Raw genomic sequence first — 26,532 nt, 5'->3', positions numbered from 1 at the left:
CAGGGAGGTACATCTCAGGTCAATCACACTAACATGAACAATGACAGAGTCATATTTATACTTGCTGTGGAGTAACCTGAGTGCTTGGGTTATGTGGCAGATCCTGGCATCCGACAGGCAGCTGACAGTAACCTTCTCCTTGTTTAGCCTGGTGAGTGTGACATCAGTGTGCCTGACTATAGAGTCGCCTATGACTAGTGTGTTGTGTACATTGTTTTGCCTTATTGGCTGTGGTTGAGTGGCACACTGAGTCTGTGGGCTATGTGTCATTTGGGTTGTCTTGGGAGGTGGAGGTTGCTTGCATTTCTGCTTTGGAGGTCTCTGTTGCTTGAGCAGATAATTATTGAGAGCCTCCGCAAATGTTTTTGTGTTTCTATGTGTGGATTTTGGTGGTGTAGATTTAGTGAGACTATGTGAAGAGTGTGGTGTGGTGCAAGTGTTTACCTTCTCCTCTTGACTATCAAGTTCAGTCTTGACTGGAGAGAGCTTTACCTCCAGTTTGGCTAGATAAGTGCATCTCTCACAGGTTGTATTGTTGGGTGGTAGAAGGAGAGGATTGTCTGTGTACATGAGGCAATTTCTACATTGCCCCAAGATGCCCAGATTCATCAGATAGACAGGAGAAAACACTGTCAGCTGACCCTTAGACATGCCTGAATAAAAAACTATTTTCCTCTAGATAAGTGAGGAAAGTGAGTACAAAAGATTTTTTTCTCTAAGCATGTGAGGAAAGTAAGTACCAAAACTGTTTTCCTCTAGGTAATGAGGAAGGTTGAGTTCTGTAGTAATTAGTTGGTTATTTAGTGCTTACAAGTTCTGAATAAGTGCTGATCATGAATAAGCAAATTCAAGAGCTAAAAGTAAGAATCTGTATCTGGACTAAACTAGTTACAGGAAAGGGGGGAAACAAGTGCAAATGCGGGCTTTTAAATCAGAAAGTTGAGAGAGATGGAAAAACTGCCCAAACGGCCAATAACTACAATTTCTGGGCCAGAACCACTCCTTATGTGGTAGATAGGTTACCTAGTGCTTACCACTCCCACTGATTAGCTAGAAGGCTTCCCTCCAACACAGATAGCTTGGGGGGGCTCAGAAGCTTAAATACAGTCCTGGATACAGCATTCCTGGATACAGCAAATCTGAATCTGGACTACACTAGTTACAGGAAAGGAATGCATATATATATATATATATATATATATATATATATATATATATATATATATATACATACACACACATATATATATATATATATATATGTATATATATATATATACAGTTTACTACTGAAATCCTGAAAATGCATTCATCCACTAGTCACAATGTTGACCCAAAATGTGATAATCATAACGGTGAGGAAGCAGTCACCCAAGCTATGCAACGTAATATACCATTACACTCTAACAGCACTTGTATTTTATTATTTTCCAGAAGGTCAAGCCCCCCCCCCAACCCACCATGTGAGGGGCTGTGCCCCACAACCCCCCTGGAAATTATATATAGCTACTCCAAGATCACACTGCAGTGAGGAAGTGGATTAATTCTCTGTTTCTCACTGAACCTCAATCTCCATTCACAGTACTGAACTCAGATAATTGAAGTGCACAGCCCATTCGGCATTGTGTATTTGATGTATTCTTGTTTGGCATTGTGCCCATTGGTGCCTTTCGAACACATGCCGTTCAAGCACAGGCACTTCACAATTTCAATAGTAAACCTATATATAGATACAGATATATATATATATATTTATAGATAGATATAGATATATACACACGTATATATATGTGTGTGTTTATGCGTGTATGTATGTGTGTGTTAAACTTCATGAGTTCGAGATCATATTACTGACTTTCAGAAAAGTTGAATTGTTTGCACTGAGATGGGGATCAAGGAACGTGACTCATAGTTGGAATATATAATTTGAAGGGTAATTCTCCCTGCAGAAATGCACATTTTGTTTGTTTGTTTTTTTTTTTTGTACTGTTAGGCTTTTTGGAAAGTCAGACATATGGTCTGTACCATAAAAAGTTCGACTTTCTGAAAAGTCAGTCTTCTAATATAAACCCATTTATATATCTATCTATCTACAGATCGATATAAAGATATCTATAGATCTATAGAAGGATGGATAGATGGAAAGATATATAGACAGCTATTTTGAGTTGATCTGGTACATGCAATTACTAATGAGCCCAGAAATAGAGATGGTACCCTTGGACAGAATGACATTGCTATCATAACACACAGTAAAAACAGGAAATAATAATTCTTTGTCCAGTTGCCTTAGCTGGAATTCCTGGCACCAAATCTATTGTGATAATGAAACCTGAATTCAAAAATAAAATCACTATAGAGCATACTATGCTAGCACTACTTCTGCTGCATTCTGACATAAAAAATTCCTTAGTGAGGTGGTAAGATCATTTTGTTGACAGTAGATAAGAGGGATTTCCTGGCCACATTCAGCAGAATCTGTTGCAACAGGGAGTCACATGGGTCAAGGCAACATAGATGAGAGAAAGGGGAGAGACTTTGGGTCAGTGAAGGCTGAGACAAAGCAAAAAAATCAAAATGCGGGTACAGAAAATGGAAAGCAATGTTATACCCAATCCTCTTTGAAAAAGTCATGTGGCTGCTTGCTTATACATTATATGCATTTCAATTTTGTTATGAGGCAAGTTTCTTGATCCATTAAAGATTTGTTTTCACTTTTTCTGTTTGAAATTTTTACTTTCTTAAGTGCCTTGCTGTGTCCCACTCACAATACAAGGATATGCATTGGGCACTAAATTCAAGTTTGCAGGATGCACTGTGATGATATATTTTCACCCAAGTCATTCATTTTTATATACAGGTTCATAAGTTAGATGTTTATATCATGTTATCGAAAGATGAAGATAGCGAACACTATTTCATCGAACCTAAAATATCTAAACCACATAATACTGAACATTCAGAACAGCAAATTTCTTCCTTGAGAAAATATTCACTATTCCGAAACACATACACACAACACAAGCACACTAAAAAACATCAATACACACACATACACTTATAATCCTACAACTAACCCTACACTAAACTATACATACACTACTATCTATCCACTTACCTTAACCCAAACCCTAACCCTGAGGTCCGTCATTATTGCACACTAACCTAACCCGTGCCCTAACCCTAACTCACTTAACCCGCCCATAAACTTAATTCACCTAACCCACGCCCTTACCCTAACTCACCTAACCTGCGCCCTAACCCTAACTCACCAAACCCACGCCCTAATCCTAACAACCACACAATCACACACTTACCTAAACCCGACACGTAAATCTTCACCCCAGCACTGAAAATAGCAAAGCCACAGAACTGGCCAACCAAATTCTTTCCCTAGGAAAGAATTCGGTGTTCTGCAGCTTTGCTATTTTAGTGTTCGATTAAAATGGGTCGATATTAGAACATTTGAAGTTTTAAAACTGATATAGACCCATAAGTTAGTACTAGCCTATCTGCCCTTGTCGACTCTTTTAAGTCTATGCACAGTGCTGAAAATAGCAAAGCCACAGAACTGTCCAACCAAATTCTTTCCCTAGGAAAGAATTTGGTGTTCTGCAGCTTCACTATTTTTAGCGTTTGATTAAAATGGGTCGATATTAGAACATTTGAAGTTTTAAAACTTTGATGTTCTGATATAGACCCATAAGTTACTGCTAGCCTATCTGCCATTGTCAACTATTTTAAGTCTATGCAAGTTTCACAACCCAAAGGAAAAAAAAAATCAGACTATGTACCTTGTGGTTGTGAGGTGAACAACTTAACCATTATTCCAACCCTCAGCACAAATAAAAATCTAGCTCATCCAAGAAACTGTAGGAAATATTTATTGCTTCTGTGTTACCTAAGACATCAAACATTATAGGATATATGACTTTACATTTTAAAAAGTTCCATGATAAAATGATTTGCCAGAGGAAATCCCTCTTGGAGTTTTTTTTTTTTGGGCCTCCACTGAAAAGGTGAAGCTTACACCTAGACAGACAATCCTGGGATATAAATAAATAAACAGTGCTTTATTTGATTTGTGTATATAGATATCATATGTAAAACTACTGATTTAGTGTTTGACCTAAGCTATATTTATATAATGAAAAGCACATCAGTCTAGAGGCAATATATACAAATGTCCTTTACATGTGTTCAGCTTTGACAAAACAAGTAACATGAAACTAGAAATGTGGACAAGCACAAGTCTGTTCAGTTATTAAATCATCTTTCCCAGTACAAACAATATCAGTTATTAAGTATTGGGTGTTCATAGATATTCCAAGGCCATTTAATGTTATGACCATTTACACCTTGCCAGTAACCTCCCTCAGGCCAGTCCTTCTGTTGTACATGAGAGACCTCCCAGTCATTCCCGGTGTAAATTTATGACCACCCATCCTGTCATCTAGGTTACTTTTAAAGGAAAATAGTGAGTCACTGTGATAGCACAAAAGGGGAGTTTATTCCACTGGTTCTGAATGCACTCAATTATAAATCTGTCCCTCTACCATGTTTTATTTATTTTTTCTTAAATATTTTGGTCCTCGTTTCTAGTACTGTTGTAGTGATTGGGCTTGCAGAGGTTCAGAAGATCTAAGACAACTGGTATTGTCATAGAGCAGTAAACAAGAAATATGTATATATATTCTCAAATGCCTTTACGACACAGAGTAAGGAGACAGAGACAGAGATCCCAACCATTTGCAATAACTCTGGAACATTAGGTCTGTGATTTATTTGGTTAAGAATCATTGTTTTTTTTTTTCAAATTGTTTGACATGTTTAGTAAACTACATCCCAAAGGGGGTTTGCCCTCAATAATAGGACTGATCCGTTTTGAATATAAGGGAGTGATTCCCTCTGTAGGCCTTGAAAATATTCCTTTTGCAATTAGCTGTACTAAATATAAAGATTTAATGACAGCTATTTTTACATGATGGTCAAAAGAGAGGAAATTATCAACTTCAGTTCTTAACTCCCTGACTACGTTCTTATTTTGTAAACAGTATAATGAGAGGAGGGGGTGTCTGCCAAATGGACAGCACTACTCTTTTTAGCATTTAGAACACCACTGATTTACCAGGGAGAGTGCATGGTATCAGAAGGTGACTGAATTACTCCCAGTTTGCAGTAATCTGCAAACTTTGTTACCCAGAGGTTTCTGCTTTTTGCTTGGAGATCTGAGAAGTAAATGCCAAAAAAGAGAGGTCTCAGCAGTGAGACCTGAGAGACAATGTAGGTCATTTTAATTCATTCATTCTGATGAGGCTCCTGAAACTTGCAATGTGTGAGTTTTGTCTTTCAGCCATCTTAAAGGAAAGCTCCACCATAGAACTAAAAAAAATGTTCTTTTCACTCTGTTTCCCGACATATTTAACACCTCAAAGCTTTGTTTGTAACTTTAGCGTGTTTTCCACAATATGGCTACCAACAGGGTTTGATGTACTAGTGAGATCTTGTTCTCCCTAAACCCTTTCTCTTTCCCATAATACTTTGTACGACTCATGCCTGACATAAGGAAGTAACTTTGAATTCCCATACCATTGACATATAATGGGATTTGGGAGGGTCACTGTTATTTACTTTACCTTCTATAAAAGGAATGCTTCTTTTCTTTCTCTAATCACCCTCATTTATGATTGGCTCAGACCTTTTTTTACACTATACTTAGAAGTTATCCAATTACAGCCAGAAAATGACTAAATTGCTGGCCTTTGTTCAGTGTTTTCTTTTGTAGTCTAAGAGGAATTGATTCTGCAAGGGTCTCAGTGCAGTGACAGTTTTAACATCTCTGCAGTAGTGTGGGGGGAGGGAACTACTTTATTTAATGCCAAGCTTTACATAGCAAAGAAACAATTCTCAGTTTTCTTAACAATGACCTCCCAAGCTTCTGATGGGCCAGTACTTTCTTCTGAGGGATACACTTGTGTAAGTGCAGTCCACTGCACTTACACTTATGTAAGTGCAGTGGACTGGCTCCAGTTGGTAGGGATGGGAGTCCTGAGCTGACATCTGTTAATTGTTTTTTATGTCAAAGCCATTACAGCAGTGTTTTGAAGAGATATGGCAAAACCCTAAAAGGTGATTTGTACGTTGTGTGGGAGTGATTGGCTCTATGTTTATGGGGAGTGGAGGTGTGCCTTTATAAGCATGGTGTGACTGTTATGCATTGTGAAATGGAAAGATTAAGAGTAAAATTGTGCTCAGTGTGGTCCCTAGAGATTTTATCGTTATTTGATTGAGACATATATATTGCCCTCTGTTTGTCAGGACATTGTTTGAGTGCCCTGTTTGGAGTATGGTATCACTGCTACAGCTCTTAGTACTGTTTCTTTGCATCTGTATCATGAAATAAGTACATACCTGTCTGATCTGTGGGAGTTGCAATAGAGAACAGATGATGAGTGTTGGATTGCTTATCAACATACCCCACAAGTGTCCTTAATTTTGGCTTATACTTTTGCTCTGACAAACTACAATCCACAGTGTTTTTTGAAAAAAGGTGTTGGATTCTCATGAACAAATAATGGCATTCATTGCAATAAAAGACTTATTTTCTTCTTCAAAAATTAATGCTAATTCATGTAGTCTTATTTTGTGAACTTGCTAAATCAGTAGCATACAACTACGGCAAACTACGTAAAGTAATAGTAACAGAAAGTACTGGGTCACATCAGAGGCTTGGGAGGTCATTGTTAAGAGGAAACTGAGTATTCTTTCATTGTTATGTAAAGCTTGGCATTAAATAATAGTTCAGGTTATGCTGTAACAGAATAACTATGTAAATATAAACTATGTAAACATAACCACGTGAGCTGCAACAATGCAATTCAAATCAAATATTTTACTGTGCACGTTTTAAGAAATGGATAAACTCTTGATTGAAGTGTTTGCTTTTTTAGAAATAATTCCTTGGAAATGCTATTCACAAGCAAAGAAACACATGAGGGAACAGTTTTAGTGGCACACCAGGTTGTGATTTGTTTGTGTCTATTTATTGTCATGCAAAGTTGACTAATTAGCTGAACCTAGCCAAGCTAGAAATGTGAGATTCTGTCTCACTGAAGGAGGGGAGATAAGGAGGGGTAACTTGGCCAGGAACTGAAACTTACAATACTGCTCTTTGTAAAAAGTCTTTATTATCTCAGCAATTTGTTGACACTTTTGCAGGCTTCTTTCTGAGAATGTGTTACATCAGTAGGAACATTTGTAAAAGTCAGTGCAGACCAGTCAATGACTAAACTATTATACTAATGCTATTAACTATACTATAATACCTTTCAGAATAATAGCAAACACAACCCTAAAAAATTTTGGAAATCCATTAAAGAAATTGTACATCCTTGCAAAAAATTCAATCCAAACCCCTCTCCCAATAACTCACCACTCAAAACTGAAACACAGTTCAACTCTTATTTTATAGATAGTATAACATCTCTGACCATGGATTCTTCAACAACTAAACCCTGCCCAACAGCCACATATCACTACATCCACTTTCACCTTCAAACATGTGTCTACATCCTACATAAAACTACTCTCAAGCAAACTTAAACCATGCTCTTCTTCAGCTGATTACTTTTCAAGTGAGTACCTAAAAATACCAGCCAACAGCATTGCCAGCCCTGTCTTGGTCCTTATAAATAGGTCGATCCAGGAAATCCACATTCCTTCTCAATGGAAAAAGTAACATATTATCCCTCTTTACAGAGGAGAAAATTAAACAGACCTATAGCAATCTTGTATCCACTCGCCAAAATACTTGAAAATGTATACATAAACAACTGCTAGACTATCCTCTGTAGAAAAAAACTCCTATTCCATACACAAAATGGCTTCCCTCCTTCCCATAGTACTAGCACTGCCCTTCTAACATATATAGATGCTATAAATAAATCTAGAGATAACAGCAAACCAGTCTCATCGATATTTCCAGAATTGTCTAAAGCCTTCAACACAGTTTGTCAGAACAAACTTCTACTTCAAATGTCCTCACTAGGTCTTTCTCAGCCCACACTTCTGTGGTGCAAAAGCTACCTGTCCAATAGGTATCAATCAGTAAAATGGCACTACAGGGCCCAGTTATTGCCAGTGTACCATAAGCCTCTATCCTTGGCCCCCTCCCCTTTAATATTTGTACCACAGACGATGCTAATACAATATGCAGATGATTCTACTCTCATCTGTACATCTGAAAACATGGTGCTCCTCCAAAAATTATTCAAGAAGCTTTAACAGCCACTGAAACATGTCTTCATAACTTACAACTCCTGCTCAACCCAAAAAAGACCAAACTACTACTTTTTTCCCATATCCCTCTCTCATAAAAAAAAAAAAAATTAAAGTCTTCTTTCAATAATGCAACCACTGAAGTTACTTCTTATAGCAAATTATTAGGGGTGATAGTGGATGATAATCTTACATTCGACCTGCATATACAAAACTGCATAAGAATAAAATCATCAAAAACTAGGGATGCTTTACAGAACCAAAAACTTTCTTGCTGATGCAAATAAAACTATACTTGCCACTAGTTATCTCCTTCCTACACTTCTTTATGGCACTCCCATCCTAACTATCCTTCAGGCTTCACAAAAATTAAAACTTGAACAATGCTATAATAACAAAGTTGCTAAGTTTGCACCCCTTTCAGAACCCTCCACTGTATAGGACTAAAAAGCCTAAATTGGTTAGAACTGCCTCATCAACTAACTTATGCACAGCTTCTTATCACCTGCAAAATTTATCCAGCGTCCATCTGCTTGTCCAGCACTAAAACCATTCTACACAACTATGCTCCCAGTTGGTTACTGTGATTCAGTGACCATAAACTCTTGTATGTCTGCAAATGTATCACATCTGCTGGATATTGTCTGTACTCTTACAAGGTTGTTAAGGCCTGGAACTCCTTGCATGTATCCATCAGGTCTATACCCTCCATCCCATTTTTCAAAACCACCCTGAAACGCAGCCTCGCTAAAATATTACTCTTTTCTTGCTCAAAATCAGAATAAACTATACCTCTAAATGTAAACAAGTACCTTTTCATTCCTTATACCTCCTTTTTCACTTACTTCAATCAAATTCTGTTCCCTGACTTTCACTCTAAATATAAAAAAACAAACAAATCAAAAGAAGCAATTCAAATGAATTACGAACTGTTAAAGATAAGTCCAAAAGTCACAGGCAAAGCTCTGAAGCACAATAGTTTATTTTCAAACTAAAACGCTTTTCATCACCCCACAAAGAGTAACTTCCTCTGAATTAAAAAACTGGAAACAGGATAACAGTTTTAAAGAAACCCGCAATTGTCATCACATGACAAGTTGAACCAATCAACTCCATATCCCATTTAAACATATAGTAAATATTTAAAACAGTATTTAAAAAATATCTTCACAAAAAACAACAAGATAAGAACCTTACAAAACTTGCAACATGTAACAAGCTAATAACAGGTTCACAAATGTACTACTACACAAAACAATATATTTAAAGTCAGTAGTAGGAAATAAATAAATAAATAATAAAATAAACTTAATTTTATATACAATATTTTTCACCTATTTAAACTTCTTAATTTTAGCAGGCAAGAAATATTACAGTTCTCATTTAAACCTGGATATGAAAATGCATTTAGAATCAATTGCCACTGTAACTCACGTTCCGCCAATTGTAAACTTGAAGGACCACCGTTTGTGTCTGGTGTGAGTTGATCAATAGCTTTAAAACAGAACTTGTGACCCCCATTCAAGAAAGAATGTGTGGCTAAAGCATTGTCACTTTTATTTTTATCAATAGCTTGGACATGCTCATAGATTCTTACTCTAAATTTATGGTCTGTTTTACTGATGTAAAACGCCAGACAGTTGATACAAGTTGCAATATATATAACTGCTTTGGACTTGCAATTTAGTCTAAAGTTGATGTTAAATTTTTTGTTCTCTGCAACTACAAATGAATTACCTGTCTTAATATGACTGCACATCCCGCATGCACCACAAGTGAACATACCCAAAGGTCTTCCACTAGTTTTGAGAGCTCTACGATCAAGTACATTTTTTAAGTTAGGCCCCCTTCTGTATACTATTTTGGGTAAATTGCAGAATCTATCTAGTAACAAATTATCTCTACTAATAAGGGACCAATTCTTAAAGAGGATAGACCTCAGTTGTACACTATCATTACTATATGTCATAATAAAACTGGCTTTAAAGTTTACTTGCTGGTCACTCTTGCTTACTGTCTGATATGTACTGTTATTAATTGAAACAATATTTCTAACGTTAATGGCTTTGTCATATTCTTGTAATGGAGTCTGGGCCTCTTCACTTTTGTAAAGGAGAGGTGTAAAATAGCCATTATAACGTTTGTACTGTACTTCTTCAATTAAAGAATAAATCAATGTAGTTGGGTAGCCATGTTTTTGGAACATGTCACACAAAAGGTGACATTTGTCCATAAAGTCACTATCAAGAGAAGTCATCCTAGCATAGATCTTTTCTGTGTGAATGGGTGGGCACTGGTGTAATGCAAAAAAAAATTACAGTATGTGACCTTCCTGAAAATTTTGGAAATAAGTCTCTTGTTTGCCAAATCTTTAATTAACCAAATATCTAAGTAGTCTATAGTGGTGGTACTAAAGTTGAATGTGAACTTAAAAAAACTTGCTGTAGTATTCAAATAGTCAACAAACTGGAGAGCTTGTACCTCATCACCCCGAAAGACAATACAAATATTGTCCAAAAACCGGGTGTAGTAAACTAAATTACTATTTATTCCAGGTAGGTCAAATATATACAGTTTCTCCCAGTAGGCCATAAACAAATTAGCCAAACTGGCCCCACAGGGTGAACCCATGGCTACACCTTGTTTTTGCAAGTAAGATTCACCATTAAACATGAAAAAGTTGTTAGTAAGAATAATGTCAATCAATTCTTCAACCAAACCTATCTCTGCTAGTGGGACTTTTTATCCTTAAGAATAAGACTAATCCACTCCACAGCCTCCAAGTGGGGAATAGAAGTATACAAGTCAACTACATCAATAGTCAAAAAGTTGTTTCCCTGGTTGAATTCTTTAAAACTGTTATCCTGTTTCCAGTTGTTTTAATTCTGAGGAAGTTATTTTATGTGGGGTGACGAAAAGCGTTTCACTCTAAATATGCCATTAGCCTATTTTTCCATCACTTCATACTGCAGTTCCTGTTTGTATTAGACTAACTTACATTTAATTTCTGTACAAACTGCCTAAAATTTCTGTAAATATTAAATATGAACTCGCAGGATAGCCCCTATTTTCCAGCATATCTCCCAGGATGTTCATCTGTGTGATAAACTCTTCTTGTTTGGAAATCATCCTAGCCAGTCTAACCCCCTGTCCCTTTACCAGTGCCTTTTTTTGGTATGGGGGGTGGCAGCTATCAAAATGTAAAAGGCTATTTGAGAATGTGGGTTTCCAGAAGATGGTGGAGTTGAGCTGTCATTTGACAGGGTCTTTTTCAAAGGTTATATCTAAGTAACGGACAGAAGATTCAGTAATCGAATGTGTAAATGCTAAAAACTCAGTATTGTTGTCCAAATACTCTAAGAAATGGTTAATTTTCCCTTTGTCTTCTACCCAAAACATTATGATGTTGTCAAGGAATCTGCAATAAAATGACCAGTTTTTGGCAAAAGGATTGATGAATATAAATTCATTCAAATCTTCCATTTCTATTACATATACTAATACTTGCAGATTTCTCTCTGGGCTTCAGCTGAGAATGAGCTTCTACTCAGCCGGACTTTCCTGGTACTTAAATGTCTATAAATAAATAAATAAATAAATAAGTGCACGCATACATATATACTAATACTGTGCTTTTTATTTTACTGAAACTTTTTATATATTTTACTACTGTACTTCATACTTTTGCTACAGTGATTACATCCCTATGCCCAGGTTGTGGTTGAAAAGCATCTTCAGTCCAGTCCACCTACCCAATTCTCAAATAGAAATAAAAGAAAAAAAACAGGATGCTGAAATGATTCAATATACTATTGCTATGTGAGGATGTGAAAAAAAATGCAAAACACAAAGCAGCATAGAGTAAGTGTGAGTCCTCTGGCCTCAGTGCTGACTGTCAGCACTATTGAACAGTATTACACATTTGGAAATGAATGCAATCATCTTGGAAATAAGGCAAAAGGATTATTTTAAAACAAATAGCAGGAATCCATTCTTGGAGAGCCAAGTAGTTTTTGAAAAGACATTCATGCCCAGTTTGGTTGGTCAGTACCACATCATACTTGATTCACTTTTGGAAAATGGTCACTCCCCCATGTCTGACACATAAGACTGAGTCAAGCCGTAGGCATAACTGATTGTTTGGAAATGTTTGTACCAGACCTTTCCACAGTGCTTTTTTTTTTTTTAGACTTGTTAAAGAAAAAAAAAAGTGTCAGGGTCTCAGAGACATGCTTAAGCCCGTGCATTCAGCAAAGTCAAAGGAATGTTTATAACAGCTCCAGTGCTAGCATACTATGTGACTAATCTGACAATTCTGTGAGTGCATATGCTAGCAGTTATGGCCTAGGAGCAGAGTTACTTCAAACAGATGTGATACATCTGGAAGCCTATTGTTTCAGAATGCAAAGAGACACTGAACAAATATATTCTCAAATAAAAAAAGAATGCCTTCCATTCTGTGGACAAGTGAAAAATTATCTAAATGCCCACTAGAGCTTGAGAGTTTCCAGCTCCAAACTGACCACAGACCAGTTGTTCAATAACCAATGACCTGGATGAAGTGTCACCAAGGTGCCAAAAACTGTCAATGAAACTAAAAAGGTGCAAAGCCAAAGTAATACATGTGCCTGGAAAGCAAATAGTTGTCAAGATGTGCTATTCAGAAATCCTGTATGAGACCAGCCATCATCTGACATCAGTGATGACATCATCGGGCACCAGTGATGACATTGCTACTAATGTGCAAAGCATAATTCTAAGACCTGTAATGTCTAAAGGACTGGAAAAGCTTAAACACGTTACCAAAAATGATCCTGAGTTGTAAGCTGTTCTTAAAGTTGTGCATAATGGCTGGCCAAATCATATGGCTCAAACAAATCAGGTTGTATATATGTATTATACAGTTAAACTGTAGTTATTAGAAAATAATGGCTTATTGCTGTATCAAGACAGAATATTAGTACTTCTAAATCAGTGAGCAGAAGTGCTATATCAACTACACAAAGTTTGTCACGGTCTTACCAAATGCCAAGAATGAACTAAAATGTCAGTGTGGTGGTGAAACACCAATCAAGATATTATCATCCTAGCGTCAAAGTACTAATTTTGAATTATGCATGAATCATCACTGAGATGTGAGTCACAAATTCAACACCATTGCCTCAAGGACATCGGCAACAGATAATAGACTATACAAGCTTGATGGCAAAAATTACTGTTATTTTTTACTGAAACAATTGTAACATACAAATCATTTATGTATCACTCACAACTAGCTAACAAATATTATGTGGATTCAAAACCATGTTCTCAATATACGGTCTACGTGCAGAACTAGTTCTAGACAACAGTCCACACTTTATGCCAGCTGAGTTCCAAAAGTTTTCTGCTGACCACTGTTAAACATTTATATTACAGAAATAATCAAAAATATTAAAACAAACAGACTCTTATAAGGTTGTCATGGTATATTGAGCTACTCTATTTAATGCCATTGGTGTAAACCCTTCACAGATAATGCTTGGGAGGCACATATAAACTGATTTGCCAATGACTGAGTCAAAACTTGAACCGAAAATTATTTTGTGCAATACATTTAAACATGATGACCAAAAAGATAAAAGTTAATTCGAAAGTTTTAACGCTAACCTCATTTTACCCAGCCAACACCACTCCTGCATCCAGGTCAGGCTGTCTGCTTTAAGTGAGATGAGGGTGAACCAGCTAGTGATACAGTGCAGAAGACCAGTGACCCATGTTACTACATTGTGCATACTAAAGATGGTACCATAGTTCTATGTAATAAACAACATATCAATCTAGTTCCTGAAGAGTGCCAACCCAAATGCAGTGTTCCAGTGAGACTACCAAAAGGGTATGAGTAGATAATGACTAGACTGGAGATTAAGAAATCTTGTATCTCCCTAAACTGAATGTTTGAATCAAAGGAAGAAGTTCAAGTTCAATTAATCATAGTGACAGATTCATAGGTTCATATGAGTTTACTAGGCTAGTGGCCCTAGAGCCCTTACAAGAAAAGCCATGTTAATCTGAAGTTGCCTCAACTATTCTTGGCTAGATGCAAGTAATTCACAGAGTGAGTCTATGATAAACACCAACTACTCCCGACCAAGAGAGACATGGGTGCCACCTCTGGGGTGACTTTGCATCTCCAATTCATTTGTCTAGGATGTGCTTGAATATGGTCTGTGAGGAGCTATACTTCATGTGAATTGGAAGTTTATTCCAGAGTAGTGTCAATCTCTGGGAGATATATCTGTCTTGCCAGCATGTTCTGTTAATGTCACAGGTTTGGTTAAGATCCCTAGAGTGATTGCCATTTGAATTGCGGATGTGCAACATATCCATCAGGGCAGGGTTAGAGACTGGACTGTAGGACAGGCACAAGTTACCTCTCAGCAGTCTATATGATAGAGAGTACAATGACAGGGCTTTCAGTCTATCCACGTAAGTCATGGTTTGGAGGCATTGTATTTTCTTGGTGAGAAACCTCCAGCTACTGCAGGTGTCTGGTGAGGTATATGCAGAAGGGAGCATTGTACTGTATTAATGGTTTGATGAGGGACGAGTACAGTGGAGTTATAACATCCTTAGACCTAGATGCAGTAACCTTACTTTTGCGATGAACAACATACAAGACTTCCCTTACCACTGTGGAAACTTGATAGTCAAAGTTCAGATTGCTATCTACCTGTGTTTCCAGATCTCACACCACTGGGTTTGGACTTAGGATGGTGTTGTCAATATTGTAATTAGCAGGGAATTCCACTTTGGCAAAAGGATAATAATGCACTTTTTTGCATTATTTTTAGACTGTGGCTTTGCCACCAGTCATTTGTCTGCGTAAGCCCCTCCTTGGAATATGTTAACATCATTGGGGGACTCAATGATTGCACCCAATTTGCAATCATCAGCATACTTGGTAAGACAAAGGCCATCTACTTTAGCCTGGTAGGTCACTGGTGTCGGACATACTGGAAGAGGTGGGGTCACCAGCTTTGACAGTATGTGTTCTGTCAGTGAGCCAATTGGCTACCTTTCAAGTGACATAAGGGTTAAACCCCACCTGGAGGAGTTTCTTAATAATAACTGAGTGGGGTCTGTGTCAAAAGCCTTGGCTAGGTCACAATAGGCAGTATGTACTGTCTTACCTTTATCCAGGGCTTTGGCGACTTTCTTGAAGAAGTCCACCAGGTTAACAAGTATGATCTACCCTTAATGAAGCCAAACTGGGTTGGGTCTAGAGTTTGCAGGTCACCTATGTCCTTGTTGATAAGGTCCATGATGATTCTTTCCATGGCTTTGCAGATGCAGGTGGTTAGACTTATGGGTCTATAGTTCCCAGGGTTGGTTGATGTTCCCCCTTTGTGCAAGGAGATTACAGTTGCTGTTCTCCATTCTGCTGGAACAAACCAGTTCTCAGTCTATGGTTAAAGAGAACGCCAAGTGGGTCCACTAGGTCCTGTTTTAAACTGCTTAGTAAACAACTTGGGATGATACCTGTCCCATTGATGCTGTGTTTTTGGCCTTGGAGAGCACAGATATAACCTGAGATACTAGGCAGAGGACTGGTATCAGGTATGCTTTGGGATACTACTGCTGAGGACAGATCAACTGCTGTTTAGCCAGTGCAGCAGATATTCCTGATTGCACTCATTCTGTTTTGCCTAGTGAACATAAGATTTTTAATGTATGTCATAACAATATGACTCAGTTTTCTTTTTGACAGCTCACAGCATTATCACAGATTAGTAGAAATAGTTCTTGTTTCTTGAAGTGGGAAAGTTATTTTTATACTTTAGATGTATCAATTGCATGACAGTCACTGGGATAACTAAGGAAATCATACACTATGCATTACATAATGTTTCATATTTTTTATGAATTGTTTATTTTCAAAGCTTCTAAGCTTCTTCAGCTTCCATCCTGGGTATTAAATGAAAGATGCAAACATTGTGCATTTTCATCACTTGTAATTAAAAAAAATTTACTTTTTCCGTAAGGGGTGATGTAATTATAAATGGCTTAAAGCTTCTAAAATACCTCTATATACCATGCATGTGTTAATACAATGGTGGCCCTTTAAAATAAATGTACAGTATAGCCCTTTTAAAGAAGTAATCTGAAACATAATGCATTGTAAATTCTGAAAAGCAATTAACCAAGTGCAAGATGCTAAAGTTTTAATATAGTTTATCCTGAGCTGCCATGTTGTGTGTAGTAAAAGTTTTCTGTTGGTTGAAACTAATGATGAATAGTGACATTTCTAACTTGACCTTCAAAGTGGGCAGTATGCATTTCATAGTAACTCCTGACATGGAGAATGTAGGAAGAGCAGGCATGACAATGAAGACAGTGTGAAAGTAGTCAAGCTGGAAGGGCATTTACTTACAGTGGGACAAGAGATGAAAGACAGACAGACCATGCTAGTGTCTTGCCCTTCATTAGCACAGACATGACAGAGAGAAAATATCACATTACAAATATCCTTCAGCAAAATCAGGAAGCAGTTAGACACCAGCGGCATGCTATTTTTTAAATTTCTCCAAGTCCATGATGGGAATGGACCCCATTTCTAAGTCAAAGTACGATTAAATTTCATGAAATTAGTATTGTTTTCGTCTTTGATGTCAGCCAGTAGTGCTCTTCGCAGCACCTGCAATGTGCCCAGTAATGCTACCAAGGGCGAGCTACAATGCTGAGTAAGAGTACATCAAGAAAAAACACAAGCAATGCCAGTACTTATTTTAAACAAAGTGCAGAATTTCAAAATTTTACAATTAATATTAGGACTGTTGCTGAAATTCACAGGAGTGAAAATATGACAAATGGAGTGGCCAAACTAAAAGTTTTACAATGGAGTATATTGCTAAGTCTAATTTTGTACTATCTCAGAACCCTCAAAATATTCTCCCTATTCCAAGGTGCAGTGATCTCAAAGTTAATATACATAGGAAGCAGAGGTGGGGTGGGGGTATATATACCATTTTGGATGAAAGATACAAAGCCCATTATTGCAAGTTTCTAGACTAACTGTATTTTTTTTGCAATTGCATTTTATATTTAATAGTTTACAGGATTTTCAACTGTGGGTCTGACAAAATTTCACATATTACAAATACCTTTCAGGTAAAATCAGTTCATATGACTGCTTTTGTGATTATTGTACTCGTATGTCTTTCATTTAGTAAGTTAATGCAATATTTCAGCAGTAAAGCAGGTAAGGAGCTAATGACTTAGACAAAATACAATCTTAAAGTCATTCAATCAACGATCTTTTAACTGTGAGGGATTAAGCTGTGCAAAACGTCATGCAAACAACTTGAATGCAGCATTCCTTAGTGCAAATTCAATATTTTTGTAAAGTATATATATATATATCTATATATAGATATATATATAGTTCCCCTTCACAAGATCGAATGAATGGAAGTTCGAAATTCATAATCTCGAGACCAGAACCTCGAACTTCCATTCACTCGAAATTGTGAATGGGAGCCTTAGGTTTAAAAAAATAAAAAGTTAACTTACCTTACTGCAGGAGGCCAGGTCCCCCTGTACCCTAGCAGTTTAAATGTGAATGTTCCGTGACCGCACTATAGCAGAGAAGAGCGGAATGGGAGATTTCCCTTTCCTTCACTATAGTGCAATCTCAGAGTATCTATATTTAAGTAGGGGAGGTGTGGGGGGCATTTGAAAGGTGTTCATTTTTTTTTTGTCCCTTTCATATGTTCGAGTTTCTCTAAATTCGAGATTCTGGTTTCAAGTTTATGACTTTCCAGTTTAGAGAAATTCGATCATATGAAGGGGAACCATATATATATATATATATATATATATATATATATATATATATATATATATATACATATAGTATATATATATATATATATATATATATATCTATAGATATAGACATGCATATATTGTATATACAGGAGCAGAGAAAGTAAAGGTAATTAATTATGTATATATATATATATATATATATATATATATATATATATATATATATATCAGAAGTTTGCTCGTTCATATTTTTCCTTTAAAAATTTGAAGACGTAGAAAACACCATATGTGCACATTATCAGATAAGATGCTGATGTGGTGACACAACATTCTAGCAGTGTATTCCCTGTATGAATTCACTGCTGAGAATTAATTGATTCTGTTAATTAGGTTGCAGAGCAGTGTACCAGATGGTATGGGTGACTTGAGCATCATACATATGGCATACTTGTGGCTGTGTGCCAATCTGCTTTTGAACTATATATTTTAATGAGAAATGCATTACTTTTGTTGAACATGCCCTTTATCAGCTCTGCTGTGTTGTGTTCATTCTAGTTGCACCTAGTTAGCTGATGCTCACCGTTTCTTTATACAAGCTGTAGTAACCAGTCTGAAAGTCTTTTCATAAATTTCAAAACACAGAGTCATTTGCTGGGAGAAAAAAAAAATATGCTTCTGTTCAATTTGGAGAACTACATAAAGAATAATACACATTTCTGGTGAACAATTCTTCCAGCAAATAAAACGTTCAGGTCATTGCTTTCTAACACATGCTCATATTGCTTTTCCAAAAATATTTTAAGACCTAAAATAACCGCATTCCATTCCGGGATCTCCAGCTTTTTGCAGAATCTGTTACACAGGCAATATCTTTTCAATCAGACAAGGAGGACGACTTCTCAAACACAAATGCATCTTGTTAGAAATACCTTCTAGTTAACAAGGTTCCATTTTAGTCCCTGAAGGCTCCATCTAACCCTCTCCCTAAGGATCCTTTCTCTCTTTGTCCAGTGTTTCTATAGTGCTGTTCCTGTTCTACCTTATCTATGGGCAGGTATACATCCCTGCTCCAAGAAAAGTCAGAGGGTTAACCAACTGTGACTGGATAAAACCTCTCACATAGTCATTCTCTATAGACAATGTTTATGTCATTTTATTTATTTATTTATTTTATTTATTTATTTGTTTATCTTTGTTTATCTGGAAAGTCCAACTGGGACTCATCTGATTTTCAAAGAAAGCCTGAGGAGAAAAGCTCCTCAGTTATTACAGATGCAAAGTACACATAACATTATATATACATACTTATAGTAGGAATTTTACTTTGTACAAGGAGAAAACTTGGAGTTGTTACACATATAAAATACAGCATTGTGGCATTTTACATTGTGAATCAAATGTGTATGTAAGTGCATTAAAATTGTATGTACAGATTAGGATGTACAGTTGAAATGTCAAACATTATATGTACAGAAATTGAATATGTACAGTTACTAGAAAGAGAGAGATATGTTTAGAGATGTATCAGAAATTGTTAGGATGTTATATCATTTAACTATTGTAAAATAGGAGTTTTTGAGTAGTATAATAAGTAGGTTAAAGTTTGTAGAGGGAGTCCTCGTTTTCTGCATGTTAGTAGCTTTGTTTTATAAAGAATATTAGCATGCAGTGGAACATGAGACAGAAGATATGGAGACAGAGATGTCAGAATAGCTAGAGATGAAGGAAAACGATGGATGCATATGATTTAGAAGAAGGAGGTTAGCTATATATGAAAAGGGAAAAGTGTTCATGAGTAGTATTTATATGCTGTTATGCTGTTCTGGAGCTGTGCATGTGCACAGCCACTTGTCTAACAATTATTCATGCTACATGAATAATTGTCATAATTTTCTTCACCGTTTTCTATGTTACATAGCCCTCTCATCTTTTTTCTTGAACTATGATACATTACTCCCCTGCTTACATGTGGGGGTAGGCACAGAGCTACCATATTGAACAAACGTTCCCCTGGAAGGCCACACCAACTCTAGTAAGAGACACATTAACTGACAGGGACCCTTTTTTTGTTCCCAGGCATGCTCTGATATGAAGTTTACATTAATGCGTGCATCATCCTGGACCTGATTAGATTTTGCACCGTTATGGTGAACAACACTTTCCTTTACTCTGTGCGTAATATCACTTGCTTATACAAGGACTTGGAATTAATAACAGTAATGAGGGTATCTGGATGATTGCCTACTCAATATGAGAAGCGAAAGGAATAGAAATCATTGCAGTATAAGTAGCAATTAATCAAGTTTAAAGTGCTGTGAAAACAAAAATTGAGAAAAAAGACGAAAATTGATAAAATGAACAGTTATCATCAGGAGTTAACTATGATGGATTCACAACAAATTAACAGTTTATGGCAGAATGAGAAACAAAGCAGAAAGGTAATATTAGGAGACAGCATGAAAAACATGTAGTATTAGGAGATTGCATGACCAACAAGGTAGTATTAGGAAATTGCATGAAAAAACAAGGTAGTTTTAGAAGCTTGCAAGAAAAAAACAATCAGTAAGAACAGTATCAGACATTAACAAACAAAGGGTGACAATTTCCTTCTTAGGGGTAGTTAAGGTAAGTGATATTAACAGATGATTATTTAATTTGCTAATACCAAATGCAGTAGCAAATGCCTTACAGAGTATTCCATTAACATAAAATGACCAATATTACTGAAGAGAGTTATCTGACATGTTTCGAAGAAAAAGGACGATCTATGTTTAAGAGAAATATTGCCCTTTCTTAATGTTTCTGATTACAAGTACTCCAAAGCAGTATTGTTTAATTAATGGTTGAAAGTTTTTTGTGAAGAAAATTACATTGACATGATAAGGTCTTGGAAAGTTCTTAATGGAAATGGATCATATTTTGATAGAGATATATTTCAGCTGGGTTAAACAGGTAGAAGGCTAGTACATGTAAAGACTGAGGATACCGAGAAGCATTCTTAAACTATAACTTGCATTTAATGATAATCAATGAATAAATTACATTACTAACCACAATAATATATGGGCGACCATGGTGGTGCAGCAGTTAGCATCACTGCCTCACACCCAGAGGTTCTCTTGTTCGATCCTCGGCTGGGGTCCCTTCTGTGTGGAGTCTGCATGTCCACCCTGTGGTTGTGTGGGTTTCCTCCGGGTACTCCAGTTTCCTCTCACATCCCAAAGACACGCTGTAGTTGGGTTGGACACTGTAAATTGGTCCTAGGAGTGAGTGTGTGCATGTGTGTGCCTTCTGTAGAAGGTTGGGCACTGCTGGCAACTCGACACTGTAAAACTCCACTGCCAATCATGAGCAGACAGATGATCCACTGTGGTGACCCCTAACTGGGAAAAGCTGAAAGACAAAGACTAACCACAATAACATAATGATTTATTATGCAAATGTGTATAAGTTCAACAGCAAGATTAATGAGTAAACTGCCCCAGTAGAAATATATCAGTACAAGTTTTTTGTTAAATGTGGCAGTGTTCTGGTACTCACATTGCAGGGTTCAATAAATACGAATGTTAAAACATCTACAAATGGTAGAGTTGTAATTTTCATAAATAGGTCATTGATATCTAGGTTAATATTTAGTGAAAATGAAACTGAAATCTTATTATTTGAAATCATGGGAATTTTTAGTGGTCAAGGGGTTAACCTGTTGGTTTTTGACAGGAGTCTTAATATTATACAGAGCAAACAATATTTAATGACATTGTACTAAATATCATCAGTATCATCAGTTCTGATGAAGTCCTGAAGGTAGGGATCAAGGTGTTTAATTCTTGCTGAAATAAATTATTTTTATCTGGTTCGCTCTCTCGTCTGCTCTTTCAGCCAAATTTCTATTTTGGTTATTCTCCAAAAATACAAAGATTTAGATATCACTATGTCAAATACTCTTTCATTTACGAACTAGGCATATAATGTTAAAAAAAATAAAGCATTGAGAGTAATTGTCTTGTTGAGTAAGAATACAATAACTAAATCTTTATGCATACTGAACTATAATTGAATATGTTGTGCCTATTCAATTGGTGATTCGCTTCCACTTGAAAGTGTACAGAGAACACATTCTAAAAGGAAAAATAAACGTAGGGAACATTGCTATAGTCATCAACTGAAACAGATTTGTATTCTATAAATTATAGGGAGTTGAGGGGAAGGCTGTGATTGCCTTCTAAAGCACTGTGGAATGAAGAACATAAACATTATTGAATATAAAAGCATTTGTTATGAAAAATCTCCATGGAATAATGATATAAGCTATAGAAAAGAGCTTAGCCAAAATAAATAACTAAATAAATAAATAACTAAATTCAAATACAATCAATGGTTAGGTCATGGAATAAACTTCCCCTTGAAATAAAGAAACATTCCTCATTATAAATATTTATCTCCACCTTGGACAAATGGGTGGACAGTAGAGAATATTCATTAAAATTGAGACTGTACTTTAATTAGGTCCCTGAGCCATGGCACAGGTATATTAATAACCATGATACTATTTCTTTACACATAGTTTTTTCAAGTTTTTTACAGGTAAGTGTAAACCATTTTCCTTTAGTCACTCTTCAAGACTTTTTGTTCTATATACTGGACAAACGTATCATGATTTTGACTTAGGAAAGTGATTATTTCCTCAAGCACTCTACTGTGACCCAACATTTGTGTGAAGTTTTTAATTTTATTCCCCCTCAGTTTGAGTTGTTCTTTAAGGAACTAGCTATCAGTCTACATGCTGTGATACATTTCTAAGTCTGGAAAAGCATCAGGAGTTTGCAAATCCCCTTAACATGTCATCATTATCATCATTATATATCATCATTGATTGTTGCAAGCTCAGATGCTCATAAGCCTAGTACTTATTATACAGCAGGAACTTCTTATTGTAACATTTGTTAATGTCTGTTATGTACTTCGCAGATAAAGATTCTAGTTGTCTGCTGATATACTATGTTCTTCATCTGTAAATATGTTTGTAATTAATTGCTATCTTAAATTGTTAATCGCTATGTAATCCAATGTAACTACTGTCTGTTTATTTTAACTGTGGAGCTTTTCTCTGTGGGCCTCTGCTGAAAATGGACCTACGTCCAGTCAGACACTCCTGGTCAACAAATGTAAATAAATAAAAATAAATAAATAAATTATCACTCTGTAAACCCATAATCTCAGTTTTGGGGGCTAAACTTTATTTCACTTCTCTATTTCAAGTACTACTAACACTACTTCTCTTTGCTCTTTTTCCAGTTTGTACATTTTCTTTTCCAAATATACTAAAACAAGCATACCTTCCTTTTGGCTTATATTATTCAGGGTTTTTTTTGAAGTTGCTCATTGTGTTTCTATAACTTTTTCATACCTTCCATGCATTTTTGTAACTGTTCATTCCTTTTCTTCAGAGAATCCAAACTTTATTTTAACACAGCCACTTAATTGTTTATGTTTGTGGTATCACTTTGCTTAGAACTTGCAGATGTATTACTGTGTTTCACTATTTCAACTTGTTCCACAAGTTCCAAAAGCCTTTATGCCAAATGAAAAAGATGTTAGGGCAGATTCAATGAACCCTCCATGGTAGTCCACTGTTTTCTATTCAGTAAGCATCTCTACACTGTGTCCAACCACAGTAAACACCACGGCATACTAATTACAGCATAAGCAGCTGAATTGTATGCTAATCAACCAACCCAAGATGGGGGAGGTATTCTGCAAGCTATAAAGCAGCCATGTAGACTCAGTGCTAATTTTCATTGTGAATTCCAAAACCTATTGGAATATAGCCACTGAAAGAAGTATACAAAGAAAGAATGTTAGGGACTGCTGTTGCTTTAATTCATGTGTATGTGCAATAGGTTGAAGTCTATGCTGCTGCTGCTAATAGTCCACGGCCAAGAAGGAGAAACATTTTCAGACCCTGATTAACTTTTTACAATCTGCATGAGGTGAAAATTGTAGAGCACTAAAGGCTAGACAGGGACACACTATAGGAACTCTGCAACCTCTGTCATCTTCAACTCAGACCCAGGGCAAATTGAGGGAAACCGATGCCAGTGGAGACAAAGGTATGTGTAGCACTTTAATATTTTAGCTACATGAACCTTTCAGAGACAAACAGAGGACATGCTGGTGGTGTTACAGGCATAAGCAGCCAGAATCCTCCATTATTTCCTGAATGGTATAATCCAACATGTCTATGACCATATATATTATCCCCATAGTCCTGAAGACAGGGCTACAAATATACAGGAGGTCTACCATGTAGCACACCACCCTGAAGTAATGGGTGCCATAGGCTGCACACACATAGAAATCAAGGCACCACTAGGGGAACAGGGAAGGGTCTACATAAATAGAAAGGGAGTCCACTCCATTAACTGCCAAGTCATGTGTAAAGGTAAGAGAATCATCTTGACTGTGTGTGTTGGCACCAGACAGTTACCATGACTCACATATCTAGCACACCTCCCAACTATACCAGATGTTCACCAGGATTGATATCCCACAGGGTCATTTACTGCGGGATGCAGATTATACACTGGAACTGTGGCTGATGATGCCCATCAGAAATGCATACACACACACTGAGGAACATCATAATGAGGCACACATTCAAACCAGAAATATCATAGAGCATGTGTTTGGGCTGTTAATGTCTTGGTTCCAGTGCCTAGATACATCTCAGGAGCCCTGCAGTACAATCAGTGTACATGTACTGAAATCTTCACCATCTGTGCCATGCTTCAAAACATCATCCAGAGAAAACAGTTTCAGCAGGATCAACAAGTGGAATCGATGGTTACACATTCCACTACCAATGGCAAGGTCACCACAGCCACACACAGGTGAGGAATCAAAAGGGGAACCAGCAGCAGCTGTGGGTGTAGGCAGACATAGCCATGCTCATTATACCCACACATTGGCTAAGAGGCAAAGCATAGCACACTCACTCACCACCTAAGGGGCTAAAACCTTCATCCTATGCACATACGTATAGTAACATTGATGTCAGACAATGTTCACAACCTTTACCTACCAAAGTAATGGCTGTGTACTCTTAGCATCAGACAGACTCAGCCCTGAACTAAAACTATAGCAACTGTTGAATTTACAAGGTAAGTGATGAACACTGAATGTCCTCAATTTGGCTTCATTCTTTTGTACTGGAAAATCATTAAAGAGAGAAGTTAGAAAGTAATGAGGCACGTTTCAGTTTCAGATTTCACAGCCCTCAGAAGATTCTTAAAATACTGATGCAAAAAACTTTGATTCTATCAACTGTCTAACTTTCTAAGACCAAAATATGTCAAAAGTACAATTAGCAAAACATCACAAACACAGATATACTAAACAGTTAGCTATGCAGCCTGAGCATTAGACACAAAGTTTATGTATCCCTGAATCCAAAAGATAGAAAACAAGGATATGGAGCAGTTATCATCAGTTGCACAGGGTGTTGTGTGTGTGTGTCTGTCTAGGACGGGCAGGAATCCTAGGCTGATACAAAAGGTAAGTGAGTGGGTGCGAGTAAGAAAAAGAAGCTAGCAGACATTTGGATAAAGTAACAAATGGCCAGTGAGACAGAATGAACTTTAGGCTTTATGCCTAAACCATGTAACTGTCGTGTGTGTATCTGTATGGGCCTTCCAGGTGAAACTGGTGTGTGAGAGTCTGCAAGAACACAGCCAAGCTCTTGGTATGTTCGACAGGTGTCAGCTGTGCATGGTAAAGGTGGCAGTTCATTCATGTCATACCTGTTGTCGTACCTGACAGCAAGAACTGGCTCTGTCAGGATTTCATTGACATATCCATGCCCATGATCAGATACCTTGCTGCTACCTGAACATGACTGTTGTCTGCTGGATGAGCTCTCCTCACAAGGATGCCCAGGACCACAACTCCATGTCCTGCCATATCTGGGTGTGGACACTTCAACCACTGATGGAGCAATCAGAGCATGACAGAGCACAGTCACGTCAGCTAACATCAATTGATGTGGCTGACCTACACCCACATGGATGCTGTCCCCCTCCCAGCAGACATTCTATCACAAACACCACCTGTTCCAATGGATTATTTATCCAGTCCACTGAATTTGCAACACAGTGGAGGCAATCACACATGTCAACCTATGCCACATTTACAACCCTAAGCATTTCTCTGGAGGATCTATTGGAATATGCCTGTGCTTTCATGGTGGCCTTAAGCATATGTCAAGTGGCACAGGACGACACATCTGGATCAGGTGGAGGATGGACAGCAGGCCTCTTCCGAGCACCACTAACAACCCTCATGCATGGCACCTCATCCACATTTTGGCTAAGGCTAGAGTCAGCATGCACTGAAGCTGCAGTAACCACACTACACTGATTGAGTGGCTCACCATCCACCTGTCCAATA

Source organism: Protopterus annectens, chromosome 4.part1 (assembly GCF_019279795.1).
Source record: "Protopterus annectens isolate FY-2018-M chromosome 4.part1, PAN1.0, whole genome shotgun sequence".
NCBI classification, from domain to species: Eukaryota; Metazoa; Chordata; order Ceratodontiformes; family Protopteridae; genus Protopterus; species Protopterus annectens.
The sequence above is the reverse complement of the archived record's forward strand: the minus strand, read 5'-3'. Positions refer to the sequence as shown.